At 31.0% G+C, this 13578-nt stretch overlaps 1 protein-coding gene across 5 annotated transcripts in view; it reads left to right on the forward strand.

Moving 5' to 3' along the window:
- The window catches only part of LOC131433743 (mitochondrial glutamate carrier 1-like), a 461990-nt gene that overhangs the window by 357799 nt on the left and 90613 nt on the right, over positions 1 to 13578 (forward strand). The gene's annotated exons all lie outside the window — the stretch shown is intronic.

Consider the following 13578-nt stretch of genomic DNA (forward strand, 5'->3'; position numbering starts at 1 on the left):
AATAATAATAATAATAATAATAATAATAATAATAATAATAATAATAATAATAATAATAATAATAATAATAATAATAATAATAATAATAATAATAATAATAATAATAATAATAATAATAATAATAATAATAATAATAATAATAATAATAATAATAATAATAATAATAATAATAATAATAATAATAATAATAATAATAATAATAATAATAATAATAATAATAATAATAATAATAATAATAATAATAATAATAATAATAATAATAATAATAATAATAATAATAATAATAATAATAATAATAATAATAATAATAATAATAATAATAATAATAATAATAATAATAATAATAATAATAATAATAATAATAATAATAATAATAATAATAATAATAATAATAATAATAATAATAATAATAATAATAATAATAATAATAATAATAATAATAATAATAATAATAATAATAATAATAATAATAATAATAATAATAATAATAATAATAATAATAATAATAATAATAATAATAATAATAATAATAATAATAATAATAATAATAATAATAATAATAATAATAATAATAATAATAATAATAATAATAATAATAATAATAATAATAATAATAATAATAATAATAATAATAATAATAATAATAATAATAATAATAATAATAATAATAATAATAATAATAATAATAATAATAATAATAATAATAATAATAATAATAATAATAATAATAATAATAATAATAATAATAATAATAATAATAATAATAATAATAATAATAATAATAATAATAATAATAATAATAATAATAATAATAATAATAATAATAATAATAATAATAATAATAATAATAATAATAATAATAATAATAATAATAATAATAATAATAATAATAATAATAATAATAATAATAATAATAATAATAATAATAATAATAATAATAATAATAATAATAATAATAATAATAATAATAATAATAATAATAATAATAATAATAATAATAATAATAATAATAATAATAATAATAATAATAATAATAATAATAATAATAATAATAATAATAATAATAATAATAATAATAATAATAATAATAATAATAATAATAATAATAATAATAATAATAATAATAATAATAATAATAATAATAATAATAATAATAATAATAATAATAATAATAATAATAATAATAATAATAATAATAATAATAATAATAATAATAATAATAATAATAATAATAATAATAATAATAATAATAATAATAATAATAATAATAATAATAATAATAATAATAATAATAATAATAATAATAATAATAATAATAATAATAATAATAATAATAATAATAATAATAATAATAATAATAATAATAATAATAATAATAATAATAATAATAATAATAATAATAATAATAATAATAATAATAATAATAATAATAATAATAATAATAATAATAATAATAATAATAATAATAATAATAATAATAATAATAATAATAATAATAATAATAATAATAATAATAATAATAATAATAATAATAATAATAATAATAATAATAATAATAATAATAATAATAATAATAATAATAATAATAATAATAATAATAATAATAATAATAATAATAATAATAATAATAATAATAATAATAATAATAATAATAATAATAATAATAATAATAATAATAATAATAATAATAATAATAATAATAATAATAATAATAATAATAATAATAATAATAATAATAATAATAATAATAATAATAATAATAATAATAATAATAATAATAATAATAATAATAATAATAATAATAATAATAATAATAATAATAATAATAATAATAATAATAATAATAATAATAATAATAATAATAATAATAATAATAATAATAATAATAATAATAATAATAATAATAATAATAATAATAATAATAATAATAATAATAATAATAATAATAATAATAATAATAATAACAATAATATTAATAATAATAATAATAATAATAATAATAATTTTTTCATAAATACGTTTATTTCTTAAGGCAATTTACATAAGTTTTTCTTCGCCGTATCATCACTTTTACATAGAATTCTTAACCTTATATAAACTACTATAGTCACAGCGATTTGAGTTTGATAAAACATATTCCTCCTAATTTTTAAATATCACATTAGCTATTTCGTTATTTATTATTAAATCTACTTAAAAACATTATTTGAACCAAGCGATTAACTGCTCTAAATTATAAGATAAGTTTAAATTTTTATACATTTTGTTGTTGATTTCGTAACCTATTTTGTGTTTGTTTGTATCAGCACATCATTTTTATTAAAATTTTGCTATTGGATGAACTAATGGACGCAGTAGGAGTCAGAACTAACCCTCAAAAGGGTCAATTATTAAATTGAAACTTCAATTGTCTTTATGAAATGATAAAGAAGTTTCATGTAAGAAAGGTCGCGACAAGCAAGAATGTCTCGAACTGGGACATGGGATAGTCTACCTTGGGTACGCAAGGAATTTATTAGTTGAGATCTGACATCACGATACTCCACGCATGTCCAAACGACATGATCAATATCGCGATAGCCTTTGCCACAAGCACAATGATTAGTTTCGGAAAGTCCAATTCGAAGGAGATGTGTATCTAACGTGTAGTGATTGGACATGAGTCTGGACATCAAACGAATGAAGTCCCTACTTACATCCAGCCCCTTGAACCATGCCTTTGTCGATATTATAGGAATAATTGAGTGCATCCACCGACCTAGATCATCTCTATCCCAAGAAGCTTGCCAGCTGGCAAGTCTTCTTTGGCGAGTCGCGCTATAAAATTCGTTGAAAGCAATCGGTCGCTCATAAATTTCACCTTCAATAGCCCCACGTTTGGCTAAACTATCGGCTCTTTCATTGCCTGGAATGGAGCAATGAGCCAGGACCCAAACTATTGTGATTTGATAATTATTATTCAATATGTCGTTCAGACACTGTTTTATTTTGCCCAAGAAAAACGGTTCATTTTTGCAAGCAGCGTTTGAGCGAATGGCTTCAATTGCACTCAGACTACCTGTAAAGAGGAAATAATGGTTTGGAGATAATGTGACGATTACATTCAAGCTATAATGAACTGCTGCTAACTCTGCTATATAAACAGATGCAGGTTCTTGAAGCTTGAATGAGGCGGAAACATTATTGTTGAACATACCAAACCCTGTCGCTTCTTCAATTCGCGATCCGTCCGTGTAAAACATTTTCTCAGAGTCAATATGCCTGAACTTACTTGAAAATATTTTTGGGATTTCCATAGAGCGTAGGTGATCCGGGATTCCACGCACTTCGCGCTGCATGAATGTGTCGAAAAATAAAGTTGAGTCAGGGTCATTTAGGAGGCTGACATGGATAGGAATATATCTTGAAGGGTTGATTTCCTGTGACATATGGTTAAAATATACTGTCATGAATCTTGTTTGAGATTGAAGCTCAACTAGCCTTTCGAAGTTATTAATAATTAGGGGATTCAGTACCTCGCATCTTATTAGCAGTCGCGACGAAAGCTCCCAAAAACGATCCTTCAATGGAAGAACTCCCGCCAGAACTTCAAGACTCATTGTATGTGTCGAATGCATGCAACCTAAAGCAATTCGCAAACAACGATACTGAATTCGCTCCAGTTTGATAATATGAGAATTTGCAGCGGAACGAAAGCAAACGCATCCATATTCCATCACTGAAAGTATCGTTGTCTGATACAATTTTATTAGATCTTGCGGATGAGCACCCCACCAAGACCCTGTTATTGTTCGAAGAAAATTTACTCTTTGTTGGCATTTTGTAATCAGAAACCTTATGTGTCCTCCCCACGTGCATTTGGAATCAAACCACACCCCGAGGTATTTGAAAGTCAAAACCTGTTGGATTATTCTTCCCATCATATGAAGCTGAAGTTGCGCGGGATCATGCTTTCTTGAAAAGACGACTAACTCTGTTTTCTCCGCAGAGAATTCGATACCCAGATGAACAGCCCAAACGGACAATTTATCTAAGGTATCTTGCAATGGTTTTTGCAGATCAATAGCTTTGGATCCAGTAACTGAAACCACGCCATCATCTGCCAATTGCCTTAATGTACATGGGGTTACGAGACAGCTGTCAATGTCGTTTACATAGAAATTACACAGGAGCGGACTGAGGCATGAGCCTTGCGGGAGACCCATGTAGCTAATTCTGAATGTTGCCAAATCGCCATGTGAAAAATGCATGCGTTTCTCTGACAAAAGGTTGTGCAAATAATTATTTATAACCGCTGAAAGTCCATGTTGGTGGAGCTTGTCTGAGAGAACATCAATGGAAACTGAATCAAATGCTCCTTTAATATCTAAAAATACAGAGGCCATTTGTTGTTTTTGAGCAAAGGTAATTTGGATGTCAGGCTAGGCAATCATTCGTCCCTTTATTTCTTCGGAAGCCAAATTGAGTATCTGATAACAAACCTTTCGTCTCGACCCAAGTGTCGAGACGTCGAAGAATAATTTTTTCGAACAATCTTCTGATGCAGGACAACATTGCAATGGGTCTATATGAGTTGTGATTGGAAGCTGGTTTCCCCGGCTTTTGAATGGCGATAACTTTCACTTGTCTCCAGTCAGGTGGAACAATATTTTGCTCAAGAAACTTGTTGAACAATTCCAACAAACGTCTTTTTGCGAGGTCGGGCAGATTCTTCACCAAATTGAATTTAATTCTGTCCAACCCAGGAGCGTTATTGTTACAAGACATGAGTGCTATGGAAAATTCCATCATTGAAAAGGGGCTATCAATGGAATCATCATTAATAATAATAATAATAATAATAATAATAATAATAAAAATAATAATAATAATAATAATAATACTAATAATAATAATAGTAATAATAATAATAATAATAATATTAAGAATAATAATAATAATAATAATAATAATAATAATAATAATAATAATAATAATAATAATAATAATAATAATAATAATAATAATAATAATAATAATAATAATAATACTAATAATACTAATACAGATTAACCTGTATATATGGCAACCCTGTTTCGCTTGGCATATTTTTACACGACACGATTTTTACTAGTATAAAGATGTGTTCAACATTCGCTTTCGCATTGCCGTTCGTAATTGAATGTGTTAGTGACGGTACAAATCTGCGTTTCTACCTGTTTTCGGTGCCATCGTTCTGACGGTGTCTCGTACGTACAGAGTAGCTGCTTTAACTTAAATGACGCTATTTCTCACATCACATTTCATTTTATACTGGTAACGGTGTACGGACCTCCCCTTCGCAGAACGGGAAATAATGAGACGATATAAAAGAGAGAGTTAGTAGAGCGGCAGTCAGTAATACTGAATTGACTGTCGAGCTGTTAACAGCATCTTGTGGAATTTTTACGCAGACACACGCCCACAGGAGGAAGAGTTAAAGGCAAGGCAAAGTCCCGCTCGAACCGTGCTGGTCTGCAGTTCCCAGTTGGCAAAATCCATTGTCTGCTCCGGAAGGGAAACTACGCAGAGCGTGTCGGTGCCGGTGCATCGGTCTATCTGGCGGCAGTGATGGAGTACTTGGCTGCCGAAGTGTTGGAATTGGCCGGTAATGCTGCCCGTGACAAGAAAACGAAAATCATCCCCCGCCATCTGCAGCTGGCCATCCGTAACGACGAGGAGATGAAAACCCCGTCCTTTTTAGGACGACCACATAATTATGATAAAGAAATATTTAGGATTGCTTTAAGGTTAGCCAGTTTTGATACGCCTGGAAAGTAGAATGCGCAAATCAAGCAAACATTTGTTCTAACAATTTGTTCATCTCTTTCATATGTTCAACTCTGTTTCGCACGGCATATTAGTATACTAGTATACTGATGTGTTCAAAATCATCACTTTCGCTTTCGCATTGCCGTTCGTAATTGAATGTGTTAGTGACGGTGCAAATTAATTTAACTTCCATCTTGATGAATCTTTTGGTAGGAAATATTGAGATCTGAGATGGTTCTCGTGTGATTCTTGTTTCGGCAATGGGCCTTGCTGGACTTTTTGGCTGCCTTTCTATCGATTTTCGGTGTCATTGTGTCTCGTGCATTCAGATCGGGAAACTGTGAGACGACAGGTCCTCGATGTTGCTCTCGTGTCTTGTTTCGGGAACAGGTGCTCAGCAAATGGTAGGAAAAATGAACCACTCAACTTTTATATGGATGCTCTTGTACAGAAGCAGACGTCGCGCGTTCTGATTGGCTGGTGCAGTCATGAGTTAAATCAAACAGGTTTTTCAATAGTGTGCTATTGAAAAACTTCAATGTTGTTGCAATACACGTTCAAGTTGAAAATATTCGATTCTATTGGTAGTTAGATTATATAAATCCTTCTACAGATCACTGAGCTATGAGCTTTCAAAATACGAGAAAGGCAAACGCGCCGTATGAATTATCCTCTTTGATACTCGTTTATACCAAACAGTTGAGAAAAGTTTAATTTTGAACTATTTGAGAATATGTCACACAACTGAAAATTTTATTATAAAATTGTGATCATATTTCCAATGGCGTGTAGCAAGAATTATGTTGATTCATTAGATATAACATGAGATATACACGTTCAAAAACTAATCACTCTCTCAGAGGGTAAATTTTGAAAAAGCGCCCCATAGTAAAGTAAGTCGTATTCACGACAAAAAAATGTTGCTTGATTTTTGTTTTACAAGCAATTAAGAACAAAAACATATATCTTAAATTTTCCGCTATCCTAAACGACATCAATTATAATCGATAGAATATTAAAATTTAAATATCACAAACTTACAATTATATCGGAATTATTTGAATTTTCTATTAGTAAACAATTCAGAAAAAAATAGAATTCTGAATTTAGCACAAAAAATCACACGAAATTAAGTGAAACTTGTTTTTATCCACCTAGTTGTGTAATGATGCCTTTCTCATATGAAAAATGTTTTCTTCAAACATTTTTATTTGATTTTTGAAAAACATGAAAGCTAGTGCACGAACTAGTGTAACCTACAAAATGAAACCGTTCTCAATTCGGTTAGGCCATCTTTCTAAGTGAAGTGAGTTCGACTATTTCAGGTACTTATGAAACTGGAATCGCCCCGAATATTGGCTTTGCAGCAGCCTTTGCGATTAGCACCAACCAACCAATCTATTTACAGCTTACAGTTGTCTTCGTCTCGAAAAACAACCTCTTCGTTTGAATACTTTTTACTGAATGAAACTCTGCACCTATGTTATCAGAACTAATTGGCTCAAGTGACATGTTCCACTAGTTATTTGGTGATTCGTGCCTTGCCGTAGCTTTTCATCAACTTCCTGATGGGAAGGGAAGGATAAAAGGAACATGGAAGGGAATTGAGAAATGGGTGAGGTGTGAAAACAGCACAAAACATAAAGGAATAAATCGTCCTGCATCCCAGAAAGAATGCTGAACGATCTGCACGGTTGATAAAACCTCCAACCATCGAGAGGCCTTAGAGATTTTACAAAAGCGACACCATTCTGCATTCCCAAAAGAATGCAGAACGATTTCTTCCCGAATATGCACTTGAATTAATTTGACGCTTTAGAAGTCAAAAATACCTTGTTTTCATATATAGCTAATAAATGACTTACATGATACGAATATTTTTTAATCAAAAAACCCAATGTTAGAACATAATTTAAATTTTTTTTTAAATATCACCTCCGCCTTTTTTTATAAACATGCTCGAAAATATTTTCTTTCAAATACAAGAAACGGATTTTTTTTAGTTTGCCTCAATGTTAGATATAGCAGTTTAAAAATAACCTGTGTTTGAACTAGTTTTGCTCATAACTTCGGTTCAGAAAACGCTACCTGGATACGCCAGTCATTAAAAAATTGGTTTTAATACACTCTAAAAGATGATCAAAGATACCTATACAAAAAGAGAAAAATATAAATGCTAGAGCTGTTTTTTGAGGAACACCCTAAGTTGTTCCTTAAAAATAGCTGTAACACTAAAACCGTTGCAGATACTACTATGGTGTCCTCAGCAAAGCTGCTCTATATAAGTTTATCTATAATTTTGCCTAAGAATGCAGTCCTCTTTCTCAATACATCCAGAAAATAAGTTTTGCATCACCTTAATAATAAGAGCCATCCTAATACCATGTACATCGACATATGGCTTATCTTCACTGATCATTTGTTTTGAAGACATCATAGCTCTAAAGTATAAGGTTAAGCCACAAATGTTTTTGTCCCCCTAAATTGTGGATCGGACCACTGTGCAATGCAATTTAACTCGAAAATTTTAAATTTTCTGATCTTTAACCTATTTTTTGAGATTCTACGGCAAACCTACAACAAAATCTGAATTTTAGTAGTTATCAGTTGCGTTTGGGTTGTGCATAAAATTGTTTAGATCTATTGTCCAATACAAAAATATAACTATTTTTAGAGTTTTAGGTTATTTACTAAAATTTTTAAAATTTTCAGTGAAATCCAAGTTTCAGTTTTTTTGTAAATTTTGTTCATAATAAATTTCCAACCAAAATAATAAAAAAAAATATGTTATAAAATTTGAAGTTTTGATTTGATTTTGTTTGGCAAAATTTTCCCAATAATAGAAATTCGCTGTATTTGTACCTAATTTCTTGAGCTTCTTTGAACGGATATATAATTTTGGTCATCAATACATTGTTTCTGGTACTGATTCCAATATTATGAATAAAAAAATGTACATGTCATCGCTTTAATTTTTGAGTTATATACAAACATGTGAAAAAAAAGAAAAATTCATATATATATTTATAAATTGATCAATTTCTTAGTGTTTTCTTTTGATTGTGCAGGAGTGGTAGTTGAGCGAAAATTGTAGCTGGTATCACTAGCAATCGAATGATGTGTAAAAATATATAGGTCATCGCTTTGAATTTCGAGATATTTACGATCATTGTAAAAAGTCTCATCTTTTCTTCTTTCATCTATCTACAGTTTTCATTATAACTTACGGTAGACAACCCTTTTTCAGTTTTTTTTCAGTGCATTTTATTTCTGGAAGAAGTACCTTCAATGGTGAACAAATTTTGAAGATCGGTTGACTAACAACAAAGTTATGACTCGGTAAAGTTGAGGTACTCAATATCCGATTCACGATGCAGCTGCCGCATGAAGGGGGCAGATAGGGCACATTTTGAGCTTGAAAAAAAACTTGGCACGGGAAAAATCAGATTTTCATTAGTTTTTCTTAAACGATCGTGAATAATGATATACTTAAAATAATATACAAACTTCACAAAATTCGGGGGTGTGAAATTTATCGAAATGGGTCAAGTAACAACTGAGCTATGATAGCTCAAAGGGATCAGGGTCATTTCGCCGAAAGCCATTTCGCCGAAAGCCATTTCGCCGAAAGCCGTTTCGCCGAAAGTCATTTCGCCGAAAGGGTTATTTCGCCGAATGACATTTCGCCGAATGACATTTCGCCGAATGGGTCACTTCGCCGAATGCCATTTCGCCGAAAGCCATTTCGCCGAAAGGGTCATTTCGCCGAATCCTGAAATCGTAATTAGAATTGATTTAAATTAAAGACAAACGAAAGATGATAGCGTTAACGCCCGTTTTGTTAACCTACCATTGTACTTCTTTAATAATGATTGATTGTTGTACTCTTGAATAAAGATTGATTCATGAACCTCAGAAAGTAGTTCGCTACCGCTCGTTCGGACCTAACTAAAGCAAAGAAACCTAGCTTTGAGTAGACCGGGCAAACGAGGCGGTTACAGGTTTGGCGGGTCGGCGGCCGACTCAGCTGGCGCATAAAGCCGCCGAGCCATCTTGGCTTCGGTTATGTGGCTGCGCCACATCAGTTGTACAGGAGACATAACATGCAGGAGATATGACCCTTACGGCGAAATGACCCTTTCGGCGTGATGACCCTTTCGGCGAAATGACCCTTTCGGCGAAACGACTTTCGGCGAACTGACTTATTCGGCGAAACGACTTTCGGCGAAATGGCATTCGGCGAAACGACTTTCGGCGAAATGGCTTTCGGCGATATGACCCGCTCCCGCTCAAAGTCACAGCTCCAATTTTTTTGAGGCTTGGTGCTCCGCGTAACTTTTTTAGGCTTGGTATTAGAAGTGTTAATTTCATACGGGTCCGACTTCCGGTTTCAGAACTATAGCATAAAGTGTGTTTAATCATTTAGTGCGATGTCGCAAAATAAAGAATAATTTTCATTAACTTCACATAACTGTGTACAACTTAAAAATGTTATGTTAGTTTTTACCCAAAGAAAGTTTCTTATTTTATTCAAGATTTTGAAAATATAAGTAATATGAGAAAGGTTAGGTGGATAAGAAAATGTTTGTCATGCAGTTCGTTTAATTATTTGAATTCTGCAACCCAATATCAAAACAAATAACGGATTGGGATTTCTTTCGTATTGCATTATTTTTAACCTTAGGCATGTTGCAGGCATTTTTGAAGAATTTAAATTGACAAGGCTTAGTCTTCGAATAGACTGGTTTGGTAGTCAGAGCAGGATTGCTATGTTAGTTGTGGTAGTCATAATAAAGACTGATTGGTTCGAAGAATGGGTAACCTTCAAAAAGGCTGATGATTTCTTGAAAAAGACTGATTATATTAGAATATCACTCTTTGTAAAGCCTTGAGAAAGGCTTACTAATCGTTAGGTTTCAAAAAGACTGTTAGTGATTCAGGTAGCCTTGAAAAAGACTGAAGCCTTGAATCAATGAAACTTTAGGTAGCCAGAAAATTTTTTAAGGAGCCAAGAGCTGTTCGCGTGCGGTGCGGACGACTGTTCAACACCAACTTAGTGATACGGTTTTGATCGAAAATGTATAAAACGAACCAGCTTAATTTTTGCTACATGCCATCGGAAATATTATCATAATTTTATGGTAAAATTTTCAGTGGTATGACAAATAATTCAAAATTAACTTTCTTGAAATGTTTGGTATGAACGAGTACCAAAAAGGAAAACTCATGACGTGTGTTTGCCTTTCTCGTATTTTGAAAGCTCATAGTCCCGTGATCTGAACAAGGATTTTTATAAAATAACTACGAATGGATTCGAAGTTTTTCGATTGGATCGTGTATTGCAACAACATTGAAGTGTTTCAATAGTACACTATTGAAAAACCTGTCTGATCTGAGCCATCTCAGGTGCTAATCGTGACAATTCAAGGCACTTTTCAATCCCTTAGATCATTGGAAATTAAATGAATTTTAACCATTTCCTACCAAAAGCATCAGATTAATCAAAATGGAAGTTGAAAAAGTTTGCATCGTCACTAACATATTCAATTACGACGGGCAACCCTCTCACGCAATGCGAAAATGAAATTATTGAAGTAGAAAACATTTTTATACTGTCTGTCGTTTCGAAATATTGCAAAGCAGTGTTGTCACATATAGAATAATCTGTATTTGATTTCCCCTGAAAAATACAGATTTAAATGTTGCAAAAGGAATAAATTGCTTAACACCTCTAAAAATCCACATTTGTTTAAAAAGTGTTTTTCTGAATATATCTATTGGTTCTATGCGGATTAAGAAATCAAGTACGCCCCATTTTTTTATTTTCATAAAAATACGCCGATGATAGTTGTTTCAATATAGATACCTCAAAACAAGATAATAATAAATTCATCGATTCATCGATCGAGCAAGTATATGTACGATTATTTTAAGTATAGTACGATTCATTCATCGATCGAGCAAGTATATGAAGTTGGATATGAAATCTGCTTCTTCTCAAGCTACTACGCTTGGAGGCACATGTAAATATTTCTCAATATTTAATTGTGTGCCAGAATGTTTGATGTAACTTATTTATACTTTAGTGTAGGTGCGTCGTCGTTTTCTAGTAGTGAAGAAAGGGAATGCTAGCACGATTCACACAACGATCCACTAACTGATATTCGGAAGTGTGAAGGAAGCGTGCCAGTTTTATTCGTATTCACGACATCCAGCTATGCATTTCACTTTATCCACCCGCCGCGGTTCTGCTTTGACACTTCTCATGAATTTTTGCATATAAACTTGGTAATAAAGTCACTATTACTTTTGTTTTCTTCGTGCTGTCTTTCAGCAGTAAAGGTGACAGACAGTTTCAAATTTTCTTATTTTACCACACAATTAGTGGCCAACAAAAAATTCGTTTTGAGTTAAAATTCTCATTATTTTTACGTTTCGTCTTTGACTCATCAGTGCAGAGCAGTTCAAATTGAACTGCTTAGTGCTAAACTCGGCAGTTCAATTTGAACCGCTAAGCAGACGTAAAGTTTCTGCTACTTATAGAACACTTTTTGTTTTGCAACGAAGTGCAATGTCTTTTCTGACGTGCCGAACGAAAACGTGTTTTCGACTATTTCTGGCCGATGCAGATTTGGTCATTTAGGGATTAGCCAAATTTTGTGCTAGGGCACATAACAAAATTTGGCTAACCCCTAAATGACCATACCTGCATCGGCCAGAAATAGTCGAAAACACGTTTTCGTTCGGCACGTCAGAAAAGACATTGCACTTCGTTGCAAAACAAAAAGTGTTCTGTAAGTAGCAGAAACTTTACGTCTGCTTAGCGGTTCAAATTGAACTGCCGAGTTTAGCACTAAGCAGTTCAATTTGAACTGCTCTGCACTGATGAGTCAAAGACGAAACGTAAAAATAGTGAAAACGGTTATGTGCCCTAGTACAAAATTTGGCTAACCCCTAAATGACCATACCTGCATCGGCCAGAAATAGTCGAAAACACGTTTTCGTTCGGCACGCCAAAAAAGACATTGCACTTCGTTGCAAAACAAAAAGTGTTCTGTAAGTAGCAGAAACTTTACGTCTGCTTAGCGGTTCAAATTGAACTGCTGAGTTTAGCACTAAGCAGTTCAATTTGAACTGCTCTGCACTGATGAGTCAAAGACGAAACGTAAAAATAATGAAAACGGTTATGTGCCCTAGCACAAAATTTGGCTAACCCCTAAATGGTTAAAATTATGTTTCCAGGACATTCGCCAACCAAACATATTCTCTGAAAACATGAGTTTTTTTTTAACATAACAAAGTGTGAATTTCGACTAATTCATTAGTTATTTTTGTTGTTTAGCTATTGAAATCAACTAATTCAGAAACAGTACCAGGGCTTGATATCTCTCATCGGAAAATATGTGAGCCACTTAGAATATTTTACTCAGAGTTTCATTCGTTTTTCATTGAATGTTTAAACCGTCTTAAAGAAAGAAGTTATAAGTTACTTTGGACGTAATAGTGAACGACCAGATTCCGGTATTTCGAAACGCTTTTTGCGTTTTTCATTAGTGTCTTTGCTGTGGTATGTCTTTTGTAGTAATGTAGGTAGATCAAATACGGGTAGTAACTGTTTACGTACTTCCTATGTTTGTTTTTTTGTGGCAGGTAGCAACCTGACGAGCCAGGAAAACTTGTTGTCTTGGTCGTGATTGGAAATTTGTTTTAAAATTTTTATGTCATTTGTAGAAATTTCATGATCATCGATAAAATGTTCTGCTACCATTTCAAATTTTATTAGAAGCT

The sequence above is a fragment of the Malaya genurostris genome, chromosome 3 (genome assembly GCF_030247185.1).
Source record: "Malaya genurostris strain Urasoe2022 chromosome 3, Malgen_1.1, whole genome shotgun sequence".
NCBI lineage: Eukaryota > Metazoa > Arthropoda > Insecta > Diptera > Culicidae > Malaya > Malaya genurostris.